The sequence below is a fragment of the Hippocampus bargibanti genome, linkage group LG03 (genome assembly GCF_051943395.1).
Source record: "Hippocampus bargibanti isolate YZ-2025 linkage group LG03, ASM5194339v1, whole genome shotgun sequence".
NCBI classification, from domain to species: Eukaryota; Metazoa; Chordata; class Actinopteri; order Syngnathiformes; family Syngnathidae; genus Hippocampus; species Hippocampus bargibanti.
In genome coordinates, this window is record NC_142736.1 from 20793522 (window position 1) to 20811708 (window position 18187).

The 18187-nt window shown below is 39.8% G+C and overlaps 1 long non-coding RNA gene across 1 annotated transcript in view; it reads right to left on the reverse strand.

Moving 5' to 3' along the window:
* Positions 1-6270: 6270 nt before the first annotated feature.
* LOC148900636 (uncharacterized) overlaps positions 6271-18187 on the reverse strand; it is a 17945-nt gene continuing 6028 nt past the window's right edge. The window contains exons 2-3 of the long non-coding RNA XR_016114373.1: positions 6706-6790; positions 6271-6483 (exon numbers count right to left, since the gene is read on the reverse strand). This is a non-coding gene — a long non-coding RNA (uncharacterized LOC148900636). The remainder of the gene's footprint in view (positions 6484-6705; positions 6791-18187) is intronic.

Genomic DNA, 18187 nt, shown 5'->3' on the forward strand with positions numbered 1-18187 from the left:
CACCGTGTATTGTACTCAGAGCAGGCCGACCCCTGTGGGCATGGGCCAGAAAAAAAACAGCACCTCTCTCTTTATGGTGCACAATAAACACACAAATAGCCATCCGGGTGTAGTGGCTTCTAACTGAAAGTAGTGGGATGCACCCACGGGGGACATGAACTAGATCGGGAGGAGCCTCGGTGCTGAGCAAAGGTGGCTGGAATGCCTTTTAACGATGGCGCTACAGCGCAGAGGCCGACATTAGCGAGCGGCCGATTGCTTTGTGAAGTGCTTCTCATTGTCTGCAGTGATGAACTTGAGCTCTGGCCTCCAACCCAGGGGCCTTTTTGTCTCATCCCGCGTGTCGCGGGGTCTGCTTTTGCTGCCCTCCCTCATGCATCTTTCTCTCTCTCACACACACGCTTCCAGGGCTAGACATAACACAACCCGCTTCGTGTGATGCCTTCAGGGGTCGAGCGGTGACCAGCACCCCCCTGTGAAGCCCAATATCAAATAAAGTAATGAGCCACCCCAAGAAAATGGCGGCCCTCTCAAACATGGCGTCTTTCTGACGGTCGTATGCAAACCGGGGAAGAAGGTCACTTCTCTCATTTTTTAATACCCTAGCCCCCACCTGCCATCTCGCCTTTCTCTTCTTTTCTCTTGTATCCCGTCGCAAATGTCTTCTTCTAGTCATTTTTTCTCCACCTAATTTTGTATGCAGATGTAAAGGCTTATTATTCAAGAGACAAATGATGGGGTTGATGAGAAGAGACATGCGGCTGCGTCTGAGTGATGAGAAAATTAGGAGAGTGAAAGCCGGCTCCCTGAGAGCTCCCCTTTTCATGGAAGGTAATAAAAATATAAAAATAGGAAAATACAAATAACGGTGACCCTGCCCCTGTATTGTGCGGCTCAGCAAGAAAAGGTAAAGCTGAGTGTTATTCTTCCGCAGCACCACATCCCTTCAGAGTGCTCCAGCTCAGTCATACATATTCACCCCGCCAACACAACACACGCGCACACACACGCGCACACACACAATCGCACACACCCTTCAACATATCATTTTTCTATATTTTCTCCATCAGTGGCTGATATGCACAACATTTCAAATGCATTTAGACTGCTTGATTTCTATTTTTATCGTATCAGAACATGAAGTTAAAGAAAATAAATGTTTATTCAGCAGAGTGGAGAACGCTGGTCCAAGGGGTGGGGAGCTCATGCGAAATCAGTAAATCACTCCATCTGGAAGATGAACGGCATGTTTGGGAGTTCATTGCCTTTCGTCTCGACTGAGTGGCCAGTCTGGCGGCTGCAGTAGCGGGCCCTAAAGTGGGGCGGGCGGGGATGACGTGGAGGGGTGCAGAGGGAAATAACGAACGAGGGGGACCCACCATAGGCTGACCAAACGTGTTTCATCAGAATCAGAATCAGAATCAGAATCATCTTTATTGCCAAGTATGTAGAACACACAAGGAATTTGTTTCCGGTAGAACACGCTGCACTAGTATCGTTGTCAAAAAAACTGCTAAGTGGCACTATACAGTTCCATTTTGGCTACTGTCGAAGAGTTCAAAGAGTTAATGGCTTGGGGGAAGAAGCTGTTTAAATGTCTGCTGGATTTGGTGCGCATGGATCGGTAGCGCCTGCCTAAGGGGAGTAGCTGGAAAAGGTGGTGGGCAAGGTGCGGAGGGTCCAGTAGGATTTTCCGCGCCCTTGTTCGGATTCTTGCAGTGTGCAAGTCCTCGAGAGTGGATAGGGCGGTGCCAATGATTTTTTCCGCCGTCCTAAACGTCCGTTGAAGTCGGATTTTGTCCATTTTTGTGGCGGCCCCGAACCAAACGGTGATGGAAGAACACAGGATGGATTCGATGACATTGTGTGTTTTCACGCATTCTCTCTGACTAATTGCCATAGTTGACTTCAAAAGTAAACCCATGACTAATTACTTTTTTTCAGAAGCAAGACTTTACAAATGACTACAACTAAATTACATTTCAATTCACTTTATTGGTTATATTCACAAGTGTCATATGGAAAATAAAATAAAATAAAATAAAATAAAATAAAATAAAATAAAATAAAATAAAATAAAACATAGAACATGCTAAACTAATGTTGGGCTGATACCTAATTATTTTCTCAGACAAAAAATTGTCAGAAGGAACTTTCAGCAATTTCAGTCTGGGACTTGGCTGTCACAAAAAATGTCACATAATGTCAGTATTATTATGAATTGTATATTATGTAATAAAATTACATGTAGCAACTCTAAGAGTTTATAACTAGGTACTACACCAGATCTCAATAAATAATTAAATAGCATGGCCTTTTTTTGGAGATGCATGGATGCTGATAGCTGTATTTTATATTTTTTTTGTTTTGTTTGATTTGGCTATTTCAAGTTTTTCTTTCATTCGACAAAGGCAGAGGTTCTCAAACCTTTTTCAGTGCCATCTAAAAACATGTTTTACAAGTGCAACCACAGTCACATCATTAAAATACAGTAATATAGTGAGCCTAAGTTCACGATCATAGAAAATAAAATATTGCAATGATTACATTTAAATGGTTGAAAACAAATTTGAATAAAAATTAGTATACATTAAAAATATATAAACACAAACATCTTAAATGTTAGACTGTTTTCTTTTCAAATACAGAACTGAGATTTATCATGAAACTCTTTCACCTTCCCCTTTATAAACACTTTTTGTGCAGGGTAGAATAGCATGCAACTTTAAATATGTTTTGAGTTATCTGGTTTACATTTTTTGTCATGTGCAATGTATGCGCAGTGCGTGCCAAACATCGGCGACGATAAATGTGATTTCCTAGCGAGTCTAAGTTAGGTGTGGCTGGAGACATTTTTATTGTTTATCCACATGGGTAAGAGGTTTACTAACATACTAACATCATGTATCTCTCAGTATAAGAATGAATGTATCTACATTGGACAAAACCTTCAGCTTGCCCATGATCAGTGACAGAATAAAACGGACGGGCAGATCAATATCGCATTTTACAAAATGAGCTACTTCAAAAATGACTGAAGACAGAAACACCTAGAACAGTTACCAAATCAAGAGGTGAATGTGATCCAACAAAAACCACACCTGGTATTCAATATACGGAGGACGGAGGAATCTAATGCACCCTCCGGTGCGATATACTGTCCAATTATTCCCTAGCAAGTAGCTCTGTCCATAAAATTGACTCTGGAAACTTATCTTCCACCGATTATTCTGCTGGCAAATGTGTATCAAACACAGAAACACAGTTTGAGGGATCAACAATATTGTTCACATGAAGTCATTCACTGACATTCGCGAATGTATTCGGGAATTGAAAATATGACGTCGAGCGCCATTCCCAAATTTGTTGGGGTTTTGTTTTTTCTTGTTTGGGTGCCGATAAAGCGCTGTCCATGGCTTCTGGCAATGTGTTCCCTTCCACAAGGTGGCAGCATTTCCTTTTTTTCCATGTTAGCGCTTTGTTTCAGTTTCAGCTGTTAAAGCGCTACATAAACAAATATGTATATATTGGATTGGATTGGATTGGATATTGCATTGTATTTTGGACAGCCGCCCTTATTTCAAACTCATATAACTCCAGAAACATATAATTTAGGAATTAACTCTTTATTCTAATGAAAGAAGAGAGCCAAAGGTTTCTTATGCTGCCTTGAATGTTTATGTCGTCTTAAACCTCAATATTCTGTGGGTCCTGGAGTTTGAGTGAATATGACGAAAACCCTGGCACTGGAGTGGGCACATTTTTGCATGTCTGGCAGTAAATGAATTAAAATAAGTTGACCAATATGATGGGCCATGGCTTTACATGTAGAGGCATTTGAGATACACATGTGAGTCAAACGTGAGGAAAGAGTATGTCCTAGCACTCCACAGTTGCTGCTGGACAGCCCTAAATTAAATACCATCGGAATCCATTAAGCGAAACGAATTTGTCTTCACACCGAAAAATGACAGTAAACGCAGGCAATAATGACTCAATCAATTATGCATGACTCATATTTTTCTGTGTAAAATGTCTTCAGTTAATTCTCCTCTGTGTACAATGTCCATTATATTCGAGTGATGCAGCCGTATGGTTGAAATGAGCATTTGCCTGACAATTCATCAGGCTCAAACTGCCGTCAGGAATGAACACTGCAAGGGTTAGAACTAAAGCTTGGGCATTCTCAGTGCTGATATAGCTGTAAATCTCTCCAAGAAAGTGTTCAGTGTGCATTCCAGGCTCAAGCTTGAAAATATTGCTTGTATCAGGGGCCATTGGTAGTGTAGTGACACACATAATGGTCATTCGAACAGACACCAGATCGATTTGGAATCATTTCCTCATTCTTTCCTTTTCCAGCAACTGATGAGCAAAGACTTCAGTTTGTAGTCTAATTTTGAACAATAAAAATACCGACAAAAATAAGATATCTGTACAAAGTGTGTGGCTGAGTGAGGTTGTATCATATTATTTTGTGAGTAATTGAGTGGGGTTGTATCATATTTTTTTGTACAGTATTTATCCAGCCTTACAAGCCTGTCCTTAAAAATATTGCCAGTCCGTGGGGCCAAAAAAACACTGGTCTGGACACCTTGAACGACCTTTGTCTCTGAAATAAGAATGACAAATGTTGATTGATTGATTTATAAGTAAATACATGACCTCATACACCAACTGTACACTAGCAACAACCCAAAAAAAATTAAAAATACAAATCCAGCTACATTTATAACTTCGGTTGAAACAATATGAATGGCCTTCATTTTAGTTGAACAAAGATTTATCATTGTGGTTGTAGTTTAGAGTCATGAAGAATGGCACTGTTTGAAACAGAGAATATAGCCGCGCTGTCAAACATTTTTTTAAAAGGACAGCAAGCCATCCAGAGAACCTCTTGGTATTATCTGGTATGGTTCAACTAAACAGTAAAATACACAACATTAAAGCTGGATAATTTGAAACAATGTTTTCCTAAGGCCGTGCAAGTGACACTCAAATATAGAAATGTATAGAATTAATCAAAACATTATCAAATCCAGTTTGTTATAAATATAGCCTGGGCTCAAAGAGAAGACAGCAATATTGGAATACAACACTGGTTCCATTCGTTCGTTGATTCTTCTGTCGACAAGTGATTGCTTTGCTACCATCAGACATGAGTTACCAGACATGAGTTACCAGACGGGAGCATCACAGCTAATAAGACACTGGCAAAACAGCTTTTATTAATGCATGAGGCCATGGTGGGTCGAGAAAAAATCTCCCAGAGAAAGGAGTCATCAGTATACTTGAGAAGACGTCACTGGATGATTACAAATTCAGAGCTGGAAATAGTTACTACATCAAAACAATGAAGCCAATGCAAGTATGATGCGGTTCTGGCTGCAATACAAATAACAACTGCGTGAATTACCATGACTGAGTTTTGATTGACGCTGTCAGAGGTGTATTTATTTTGAAATGTATTCATTACTGTGATTGTACATTCCAGTGGTGTAGAATTACACAGCACCATGGTGACTTTCCTTCATTTGGAGGTCTAACTTAATTCTTTTTGTGCAGGCAAAGTAGTAACCTGCAGCAGGTTTATTATTCGTGGGATTGCAGAAAGCGGGAGCCAATCCCATCTGCTTGTTTTTTTTTTCATTTACTTGAATAATATAACCAAATGTTTTCTCATGTGCGAGGAATCAATAGTCTAACGGCACACCTATGACCCAAGGGAAATATTTTAAATGTCTTTATTTTGGGGGAGTTTTTGACAGAACCTGTCACACTCCGATATGTGAACATAGTTTGAAAAATCGAGATTGATGATTTTGTGCGTTTGAGCTTATGTGAAATGGCCAGAGAGGAGTCATAATAAAAGTTCCGTATGGTAGGTGGACATCAAGAACAGCTTTGCTGCTTCGCACTTCATAGCGAAGTGAGGTGAAGCCTCCTTTGTGATTGATGGAGGGTCCACTACAAATTCATGAGCTATTTAAGGTCAGTGTGATATATTCCTTGTATTTAGATTGGATTTAGGATCCAATGTCGATTGCTCTATTGTCAGAATAAAGTTCATTCTCATAAACTTTATCTGGATTTTTCGGTCTAGTGTACTTCATTAAATGGGGATATACATGTGAACGGAAAATCCAGTGAGGGGTATTTTGTCTTTTTTAAAAGCCAGGTGAAGAAAATTACATAGATACATTTGAAATCCAATATCGTCACGAGTGTACTTTTAGGACAACAAATCTGCTCTGAGCATGTGAGATTTGCATCGACTTGAGCTACAAGGGCATGCAAATAAACTCCAGGGGTCAAAGTTCACAGATGGACAGAGACGACATCCCAAATCTACCCAAACAAATGCAGAGGAACATCTGGTCCATCTGTGTGACACAAAGCTGTCCCCTCAGGGACCCTCGCAGCTCCCAAGAGCTTGGGAATGGCTCAAAGTCAAGGACGGACGGGCTCCACGGTGATGGCGCCCTGAGTGGACACAGCAACATGCTTTTGATGTGAAAGAGTTAAAATCAGAGCAAGGAGCATTTGTTTAATCGGCATCTGTTTGGAAATCGTCATACGAGGTAACATGATCAGAATGTATTATTTTGGGCAATGGCCCCTTGGAAGGTTTTTGGAAGTTTTGTTATTTTGATAGATTTGGCACAAACACAATGCTACTCATCACCAAAAGAACACTAAACTTACAGTGAAGTGATGCGGTGGAGGCTTCATGCCTCGGGGCTGTTTTTCCTCAACTCTTATATCAAGGTGGAGCCAATCAAAAACAGTTCTGAAAAACAGCCAGTGTTAGAACAAAAACTTCAGACTTACACTCAAATCTGAAAAAAATAAACAGATGAAGGAAATAGCCTGGAAACACTGACACCATTTGTGGTTAATTATCGGGTGGGTACACTCAAGCACTCACATCATTTCAATGACTGATGTACAATTGGTCTCGTTTTGCACATATCTGGTAGGGTTGTCTAGACTTTCTATATCCAATGTAGAAGAGTATAATAATAATAATAATAATAATAATAATAATAATAATAATAATAATAATAATAATAATAATAATAATAATACATTTTATTTTTAGCGCCTTTCAAAGCTCTCAAGGACACTTTACAGTCACAGACAAGCATAGATACTGTAATAAATAAAATACAATTACAAATAGAATACAATAAATAAAATACAATTATAAATAGAATGAGATCTACGGATGAAAGTAAACCTCGGTCAGCAGTTTATATTTACATCCTCACATACACTTTGCTTTAAAATATATATATGAACATATTTATATATATTATATATGAACAACAAATATATATGGACAGATTTTAAACCACACTCATGGCAAACATACATTGACATGATTTATTGATATCATATAAACCAAATGTTTGAACTAGAGTAGAGTAGACTTTTCATATCCACTATATTTTTACGAACATGAAACCACAATGCAGATTGAAACTAAAATACAAACCAGAAGTTCAGTCATTGTCATTTCTTTTTTAAAAGTCGTTATGGTTAGTTGTTTTTGGCCTTTCTTATTTAAAGGTAATGGCTTTAAAACCTTTGTGCACCCTGTAACCAAATAACATGATAATCAGCATCTGCAACATCGTAATTTTATTCTGGCTAGTTGAAGACTATCCATCAATCCATATATTTTCCAGACCGCTTAATCCTCATTCGGGTCGTAGGGGGTCGGGGGGCAGGGGGGGGTGTTGGAGCCTATCCCAGTCATCTTCGGGCACTAGGCGAGGGACACCCTAAATTAGTCCAGTCAATCGCAGGGCACACAGAGACAAACAACTATCCACGTTCACACGCACAGCTAGGGATAATTTGGTGTGTACAATCAGCCTGCCATGCAAACTCCACACAAGGAGGCCAAACCGGGTCTTGAACTCACAACCTCTGCACTACCGGGCCAACTCTAGTTGAGGACTATTGGAAGGCATTTGAATTTCATCACATTTATGACCACATTAAAAAACACAACAGTGTCGTATAGGCAAAACAAATTAAACGGTAAGCCTGGGTCATTCATTCACACCTCAACTAAACTCTCAAATACAGGTGGACAAGATTTAGTCAATCATTTAATACAAGACTAATCACATAGCACATTAAACATGAGAGCCTCGACCACCCGTAAACACTTTCATTTGGAAGCCTGACACTATGCTTCAAAGGAAACATCAAATGAACTCAATAGATGGATCAATAGCCACGGATGCCTGAGCTTGCCCTGCAGTCAAAAAACAGCATTGTGCAAATCCTCCTGGCCTTAGCTCTGGTCTTCATGTTGTACTGCCAGCGCTGAGGGACAGTTGGTGTATGTCTTCTTCTGCCATACATCGGCCCTTGCGTGCCACAGTTGCGCTGTCATTCTAATGTGGAGCTGATGTGCACCTGCTGGGACCGGGGTTGCATGGGTGCACTCTCGTCAATGACGGCATCAATCACTCAGTCGGACTTTTTATGGCCGTTTAAACATGCATTTCACCGCTGTTACTCTTCCACATAGCAAGTGTGCAACGATAGTGACTGCAGCCGGCCTCTCTACTTTTCCATTCTGTTATAATTGGAGGCATAATTTAATTTTTTTAATCAATAAAGCCAAGCATCTTGTCTTTATTGTTTTCTTAAAAACACAAGAAAAAACATCACAGAAATATGGAATTATTGGAGTTAGCGCAAATAGGTTTTATAAGTCAAGACTGTAACCATGGAACTGCTTAGCATCGTCTTGTATGTTGGACATGTTTGGGAGCTGTTGTGATAAGACATGGTAGTTTTCTTGTACACGTATATGATTGTTGTCCATGTTAATTGCTTTGTTACAGCTTCAGCTGTAAAAAAGCGCTGTATAAATCAACATGTATTGCATTCTATTCTATTGTTTTGTAACCTTATGTATTCTATTGTTTTGTAACCTTATGTATTAATAGAATAAAATGCCCAACTTTTAATTTGAAATTTTCCATTCTGTTATTTTGTATGTGTGCATTTTGTTCAACCCTTTGCACTATTTACAATAATATTTTTTTTTTGTTTTTTTTTTTTGTTGTAATGGGGGTGGTACTAGTGCTTGTTGTGTGTCAGCACAACAAGCACTAGCCCATCACAAAGAGTTCCTTTAATGCTCTCTGTGATTTCTATTCAACATTCATTCTTTTTGCAAATTTGAGTCATGGCAAACCATTTAACTTTTTATAATGTGTGTGGAAGTAGACAAACACAAAAATCTTAGCAGTCTTATTTCACTCTTTGTTAATGATGATACAACGGAGAGAAGCCAGTTGGCATCCCCTGAGTGAGGAATGCAGCCGAGAGGAGAGATGGAGAGGGAGGAGGGATGCTACTGTAGCAAAATCAACTTCAAATGCAAAAGTCAACGTCTCCGTTTATCATGAATTTGGTGAAAAAAGTCTTCCAGTTTAACCAATGCATGCAGCCTGATAACAAGATAAGCTATCTACCAGAGAAACTATTCTAAACTGAGAAGCTAATGTGTTAAAAAAAAATTACGACCGACTTTCTTCCCCTTCCCTTCGCTGCAAAAATTGAAAGCTGACAAATGCAGCCTTAATTACATTCTTCCCAATCACATCTTAAAGGTAACCTTGTGGCTATCAGCCACCCTCACTGACAGAGTGAAGTGCACCGCACCCATCCAAGTCTATATTTCACCGGAGGCAGTAAATGCATCGAAAGGACACAAGATGGATACATTATGTATATAGGACACACAAGTATGCGATTTAAGCAGCAGGATGCTGCGTCAGCACTGAAAATGCAAGCAGATCAAGGAAAAAACAGGGAAGCAGAGCTCTTCTTATAAAGGGCCAGGGATGGTCTATTGACCCAAATGTAATTATTTTACACATGTTCTGTCCTCCTCCAATCTATTATTCGTTTCAAGATGGCAGACTTTGCACTTATTTATATTTTAGATATACAGTTAAGTAAAAAAAATCATCATAGGGCTAAAAAAGTGAGTTAAGGACATGTAAAGTGAATTTGGAAATTTATTTCTGAATACACGATACTTGTTTGAAAATATCTGCTGAAAATTGAAATATGTCGGACTTAATTTGTGGAGATATTGCATAGTTTTTAAATACCAAAATCAACATGCAGCAGGAAAATCTTCTATTTACTTTTATTATTAGAATTATCATACTTATATATCTATTTTTATTATAAACATATCCCACAAATGTGGGAAATACAAGCATCATGTGGAGAAAAACAACAGCAATGAATGAAGAAAATGTCGCTGATCCTGTGTTGAAAGGTCCCTGCTCGAGGCGGAGAGACAAACACGGGGGAAGTCGAAAGGTAGCTGCCATCCACGCACAGCTATTTTCCATCCCCTTTAATCACGTGATCACGGTGACGGTGTCATGTCGTCGCAGCGGAAGGAGGGGCTTTGCCGTGTACAGCTCGCCACCATTTTGTGTGGCTACCTGACACATTTGTTCACAGACACAGTCGCGAGCATTTTGTTGTTGTGTGATGTGTACACCCAATGTTGCTAAAAGGAGCACAACCCAGGGGTGCACGGTGTCACGCCGGGGCTCGCTTTTAGATTTCATGTCAGGCGTTTCCCTCTGTGGGCTGTCCTGGTGACTGAGCCTGTCCGTCCGCACCCCACCGTTGGCCGTATGAGAGCCTCATATGGTGCAGTCAAATTGCTGTCTGCCGGATCATGGCTCTGAATGTCCAGACTTGATCAAAAGGTTTAAAGAATGGGATCAGGGAGGGCGATAGCTGAGTAGTTTCAAGCCGTGCATCACTCATTTACAAATGCGCAACGACAGCGATGTAATGGTGAGCGGCAGTGACCAGTCGGCTTTTAACAAAGAAACAGGAAATCACAGTCTGTTTTCTATTGTGGTAGCCCAAAAAGATTCAATAATTGACCTCAAGAGAAAATAAATGACTGCATTTGATACATCAGAGTCAAAGAATTTAAAACAATAAATCAATATTAAAAAAAAGTCGGAATATCACACATGGGGCATTCCTTGTTGCAACAACAGTTGTCAGCCGCTGATTAGCTTACAACCAAACATGCATAGGTCTAGTATGAATAACTAATAAAGTTACTTGCTCTAAGTAACTTCGTCTCCTAATTCATCAGGAGGCTTACTCGCCTGTTTCTGCACAGTGCAGTACAGAGCAGTCAATTTCAATGCCTCGGCATCAGGGTGAACCAATTAGGTAACCATTTGCAACATTAAGTAATGCATCAATCTTTTTAGAGAAGAAACATTCAGTTAACATCTCATGTACTGTATTTTCTGGAGTATAAGGCGCACCTGAGTATAAGGAGAACCCCCAATGAATGGTGTATTTTCAAACTTTTTCCATATAAAAGGTGCATTAGACTATAAGGCGCACCTTCAATGAATGACAAAAGTTATCCAAATATAATATAGAAATATAGTTTTCCAAATATAAGGCACACTACATTATAAGGTGCTACAGTAGAGGCTGGGATTACGCATTACTTCTTCTACAGGGAGAAATTGAGTCGATAACTGCTGAAATTAGTTGCGAGACCTGTTGAGGCTCAATATTACTTCACATATAAGGCGCGCATGCGTATAAGGCGCAGGGTCATCCTTTGGAGAAAATCAAGGCTTTTTGGTTTGACTTATACACTGAAAAATATAGTATTTCAAACAAACAGCCAACGGTTCTTATTCTGTGTGTATGTGTGCGTGTGCGTGTGTGTGTGTGTGTGTGTGTGTGTGTGTGTGTGTGTGTGTGTGTGTGTGTGTGTGTGTGTGTGTGTGTGTGTGTGTGTGTGTGTGTGTGTGTGTGTGTGTGTGTGTGTGTGTGTGTGTGTGTGTGTGTGTGTGTGTGTGTGTGTGTGTGTGTGTGTGTGTGTGTGTGTGTGTGTGTGTGTGTGTGTGTGCGTGCGCGTGTGTGTGGGTGTGTGTGCGTGCGTGTGTGTTGACGGGACTGTTGTTCTAGTGGTGACCTTGTTGAAACTCTTCATGGATTACAATATCTTGAAACAAACAAGACAGATACATTGTATTTAAAATACTTAAGATAAAGAATCATACGCTTGCGACTATTTGAAATACTCCGTTTTTATTTTTAAAATTACCCCAAGCACCACTCCATGTGCCTAAGGACCGAGTATGTGAAAAAGCGTTGAATGTTACACTTTCACATTTGATCCATACGTCGTTCTGAATTTTTCTCACTTATCTTTAATCATAGTGTGAATAAAAATGTGGAAGCAAATCTCCAAACTATATTCTATTCTAAATTCGAAAGGGCTTTCACATAGGTGACCAGTATCTTAGGAGCCCTACAGGTTTTTTCTTTTTTTTTTAAAGAAAGACAAAATGTGTCACAGCAGGCAGTGGGGAGCAAATGTGCTTGCCGAGGCAGGTTGTTAGAGAGAGCAAGATTTTGGGAGCAAATGATTGCGGCATATTAAGGAGTAATGGAAGTCACAGCAGGCCCCTGTGACACATTCCCATATGCTTTCATCATGACACTGATTAAGGCACCGAGAAAGGTCCATTACTTTCTCCAGTAGCGCTGATGTTAGAACACGGAGAAAGTCATCCTGAAAGACGGTACATTGGACGGCAAAATGTTAATTCTGACGATGGGCAGCATCACATGGCGTCATAAATGAGAAATGGATGAAGGAAGGGCGCAATACATGAAATTAAATAACACACAATCCAAACGATAGCACAAGAGCTCAGCATCTAAATCAGTTCTCTATGAGGATGAGATTTTTGTAACGATCCTCCTAAATTCTAGTAAATAAGTCTGTATATTCTGTGCTTTATTCTGGGATTTGACAGACACGAGGTCTGGCTCTGCATTTGAGACAACAAAAGGCAATCTTGACATCTTGCCCAGCCAGCAGATAATATTTGCTGTTCGGAGACTGGCTTTCTTTTGTTCCAGGTTCTTATAAGCCCAAGACACTGAAATTTAAACTCAGTTCAAAAAATATTATTTGCCACAGGGCAAGGTAAATCTCTTGGCAGGACCTTTCAAAGGCTTGCCCTGGGTTTGTTTACAATTGATCTTATTTAAAAGTGGATTTTTGTTGTTGTTTTGGTTAGTTGTTTTTTTTTTTTTTTTTTTTTTTTTTTTGCTTTTCAAAGACATACTTCTGCCATGCACAGTTCAAAGGGAAGAAGAAGTGTGGTTTTATTCATTTAATAAGGAATTATATACAAAGGTAGATTCTAAGCATATAATACATCTGTTCCACTGCTTGTCCTGTAATTTTCAAATTAAAATGCTTAAAAACATTACATTTGGCCTTGGAGCTAATCTTGCATAATCTTGACTGTAAATCAAAATATGTGATTTCACAATTATAATTATGCTTATTTTTCAAGGACATTTATTTAATTATTTTATTGTGTTTTTTTATTACATATATTGTCATGATGTAGAACTTTTGGTACTTATGTACTTTGATGTCTCAAGCTAATTTGTTCTGACACTGTGTTGATAACATAACTCATCTCAAATGAAATGAAACAAAATGGCATTAAATTGTTCCAGAACACCCCCGCCGCCCCCCAAAAAAAACAATGAAAGTTTGCACTTAATAAAACCATGTAGATACTATTTCAGACAGAGTGAGAGGGGCGTGTGGTGGGAAAGAAACAAAAAATTGAGTACACTTTGTCTCAAGGGGTGAGCGGTTGGAGGTCAGTACAGAATATGCATAAGGATTACAAAGAAAAGAATAATAAATGACGTGTAACTGATGTGTAACTACACAAGAAACTGCCATATGATTAGTCATTTTTTGGAAAGGATAAAGAATATATGCCCTGTAGTGTTATGTTGTTATCTTCGCTGTCTATATGTGTTGCTGCACTATTTCTGATTGGGTGAAAACATGACCCTGATAACTGGTTTCATTAGACTCTGTATGGTGTTTTGCACTCTGTGTTAACATATAGAAAGTGGACAGTCACTGAAGGAAAAGTTATGAGTTTGGTTGAAATGAAAAAAGCAATTCTCTTTGTATTACTGGTATCAACATACAATGTTAACCTTCTTTTTGTCGAATTGTTCACGATCTGCCAAACGACTGCTTTTCATTCAGTGTGTTGATTTTTCCATTTCGTCCTTATATTTCAAAGCAAAAATATTCTGCAATAAACACCCTGCATCTTGGAAAGAGACACAAGTCATTCGCAAGTTGAGGTATTGCACTGAAGTATTTTAGGCTCCCAAGTAGTGAATGAGCAAGAAGCCTATGAGATAACTGGGGACATTCCAATGCACCCAGCAGGTTTCCTGGGAAGACTGAGGCCACATGAGGAGGTGAAAAACCACACAGCTGCTTTAACACTACTGGGATATTATTAGAGCAAAGTGGGGCCATACATAAATAATAAATACGTGAATAAATATATAAAATAAAATAAAATATGCAACAATATACATTAAGCACAGACATACGCATGATGCACCTGCAAGGTTCCGACAGTTTTAGCCAAGTTAAACTCAAGACATCTTCATTCCTTTTGGAACAAAATTCTCAGTCCAAGTTCCAAGTCTTCTCCACATGCTCACTGTGAGTATTTTGATTTTGTTCGTGTGTTTTATTGTGAACAGAAAAAAATGGCTAAAACGTAAATGTGCGCACTTCATGACAGACTCATTCCACCGTTGCAACAACAATGTTTCGATGAAGAACAGATTGAGTAAGGATTGGCAAGACGCGATGAGAAGCGTTATGCACTTTATGATATCTGCAACCAATGCCACTAACATTCGAGAGTGCATCCATATCTCTCGTGGCTTACTTAAGCTCGAAAGAAATTCCCCGGAGGCACCTTCATTTCCCCACAAACTCCTGTCAAGGCTGTTCAGGTTAACGTGTGCAGTTTGACTACCTGGTCAATAGCTGTAAAGGATTCATTGTGCCAGAGAGACAACTTTGAACCTGCAGTTGCAAGACCTAGGTAAAATCCAGCAAAAATCTAATGACCTATGATGAAATTTTACATCCTACAGGACTGTTGTTTTTTCCCCCAAAGCCCTTTCACATAGCTGCATGAGAAGGTGATGAAGTCTGCTGGAAACAAGTGCCACGTGGCCTCTCGTAGCGCCTTTGTTCTTGAGGGAAGTGGTGAAGCGAGTCCACTCCCATGCAGCCCCAAAATGCCCCCCAAATGCTTCCTCGTGGCCCCTGAGTGGCAGTGTGTAATCAGTCCTGGCAGTGTTGGCTAATGGGGAGCGCGGGATGGGGGCGCGGGGACCACGCCTTTGAGATGTATTCATATGTGTGGTATGGCCATCCGGACCCAGGGTGACACTCCTTCATTCGCGCCGCCTCAGGCCAGGATTAGGCGCATGGGCAGCCTGGCGAAGCTGGCCGTAATGCGGCATCATTTTCATATTAAGCTCATCTCTTCTTCGCGGGCCTGACGGTGGACAGGCCTCCTCTCTTTGCTGCTCAAATTATCCTCAATTACTGGGGAAAGGCCAGGCCAGGGGACGTCACCTAACCTTCACCATCTGTTAGGTTCAAAGACGCAGCACTCGTCCAGCCCGCCTGTCTCCTGCCCCCCTACCCCCACTTCCCCGCTTCGACCTTTCAGCCGAGGCCCGCTCCTACATCCGCCGCTCCAACGATAACCCCCCCCCCCAAAACTGGCCAGTCAGCCTGCTCTGGACACAGCTGGGAAGTGCATTTGCACAAGGCGCATTAAGAGAGAAAAGGTTATGTCACGCTCCTTCAACAAGATGTGAATATTCAAAAGTACACATGCACGGGGGTTAAATCCATGTCTTCGGGATAACAGCATTAATTCAAATGCTGCCTCTTTTTAAAAGTATAATTACATTGAAAGGAACATTTTTTTGCCTCCAGGACAGAGCTTCAGTTTGATATGTTTTAATATTAACTTTTTACAACAAACAACCGTGTATTCATGTAACATAACTTCCAATGTTATTTGAAGTGTAGTTTGTAGTGCAAAAGCATTTATATGCTAACAAAGCATTCGACTATCTCTCTGATGCACTACATCTCAACATACCTCAACGACAGCCACAGTCATTGAAATATTGTTCAGTTCGCATTACACTAAGTAGGAAGTGAAAAAAACATAGTACACCCATGAACAATACTACAATACGCCAAAACAGTTATCAAAAACAAGACATTGTTCTAAAAAGTAGTATTTAATGTCATTGTAAGATGTTAACAATTCAAAAAAATACAATGCACCAAAAAGTTATGTTAAATTGTACCTGAGTAGATGTACTTAAAATGAACTTCTGCAAGATTAAATGCAAATGTATCCATATAAATAAGGTAAAAAGTCCAATTTACCCAAAAGGTTAAACAAATGCACAAATGCAGTTGAACTTTACACAGGTAACAAGCAATTCTCCTCTGAGCACCTCTTCCACTACCACTCAATTACGAACTCACTGATGGTGTCAATCAAAACGCAATTTTATTAGACTTTTGTTTGTATTGGACTTAATTAGGCAAGATGTCATAATAATGCAACTGCTTGGTGTATTTATTAAATGCTGATTGGACTTTTAAAAGCCTTTTCAATGTTATACAATAGGCGCCTGGATTAATTATTATTTTCTAAATAAGGGTCATTTGTTGTTATTTTTGGTCAGATTATGACAATTATCATAATATATTATCACTGTTTGGTTTCAATGTCTATGGATATCTAGCATATTTTGGGGAGGCTTGGCACATGGGAATCCTCTTTTCTGTTAACATTTGTGTAATATTTTCCTTGATTGTTTTAATTATTTGCTCAATTTCAAATGCAAAAAAAATCCTTCATTTTGTGTTTGTGCAAAAAGAAGTGATCTGGTGTTGATGGTTGGGCCTGTGCTCTAGTGGGTGCCCTTATAGGTTTTAATAAAAGATGCCTATGTGGGAGATCCTTTTAGTGTTTATATGAAATATAGTAATTTATTTTTTCTTTCTTTTTTTTGCTTACCTGTGCGGGCCAAGTTGTCGTTAATTAAACATTCATCTATATTTGAAACTGCGCTCCTGAAATATTCACGGGTTTTTATTTCTGCAATGGTGAATGTGCCTCTTAATAATGCAGGCACTGTTTTCTGTTTGTTTCCAGCCTGTGTGTTTTAGCGGCTCCACTGTGTCCATTTGGGCTTTGCAGCTTGTCTGCCCACTCAGAGGCCCCCGATGGCAGGTCATCTGGCTTTGAAAATAACTTTTAATAAGGCTGCTGAATAATAGATGCGCTGCTGGCTAAAATCAAGCGGGGAGGAGCGGGGCTGAGGACAGCAGGTTGCGAAGACAGACAGCGAGCAGGGCCCAGACGCTTCCCTCTCCATCATCATCAACAACCTACCTCAGCCTCTCGCCAGACTTCATGGGGTCAGAGGTCATAGACTTGACCTTGTAGCCGCGGCAGAGAATTCTCACTTGATTCAAGGTTTAATTTGGGATTTATTGTGTGAGAGGGGATCCCATCTCGGGTTGCTCCGTGCCTCATTATCCCAGACACCTTTTTGGTCTCATCACCTTTTCGCGTGGATTTAAAATTGGTCCTTTGGTTTTGTCCATTATTACATAACAATCATTCAAATAGAATAATTGCATCTTTCTGTCCATCAAAGCAGACAGAAACATTTTCTTTTCATTCTTACTTTTTTCTTTGTGAATAAAGATCAGATATTTACTTTTGAGGACTCAATACAGAGGATAGCAATGTTTCATGTGCATTCAGTGTCTGCCTTTTTATTTTTAAACACACACACACACACACACACACACACACACACACACACACACACACACACACACACACACACACACACACACACACACACACACACACACACACACACACACACACACACACACACACACACACACACACACACACACACACACACACACGCACAGACACACACACACACAGAATGATAGCCAGATTGATATAAAAACAGAATTATGACCGTATTGGGTTTTTTTTCAAGGCCACAATGTGATTTTCTTTTTTCCATCTCTTTCTGCCTTTTGGACTCTCTTTTTATATATAAATAGAGAAGTAAATTTAAATACAATCATACAGTATTTACCTATTGATATCAACACAGGCATTTTTATGCTCTTCCTCAGTTCTCTCAAAATGTACTC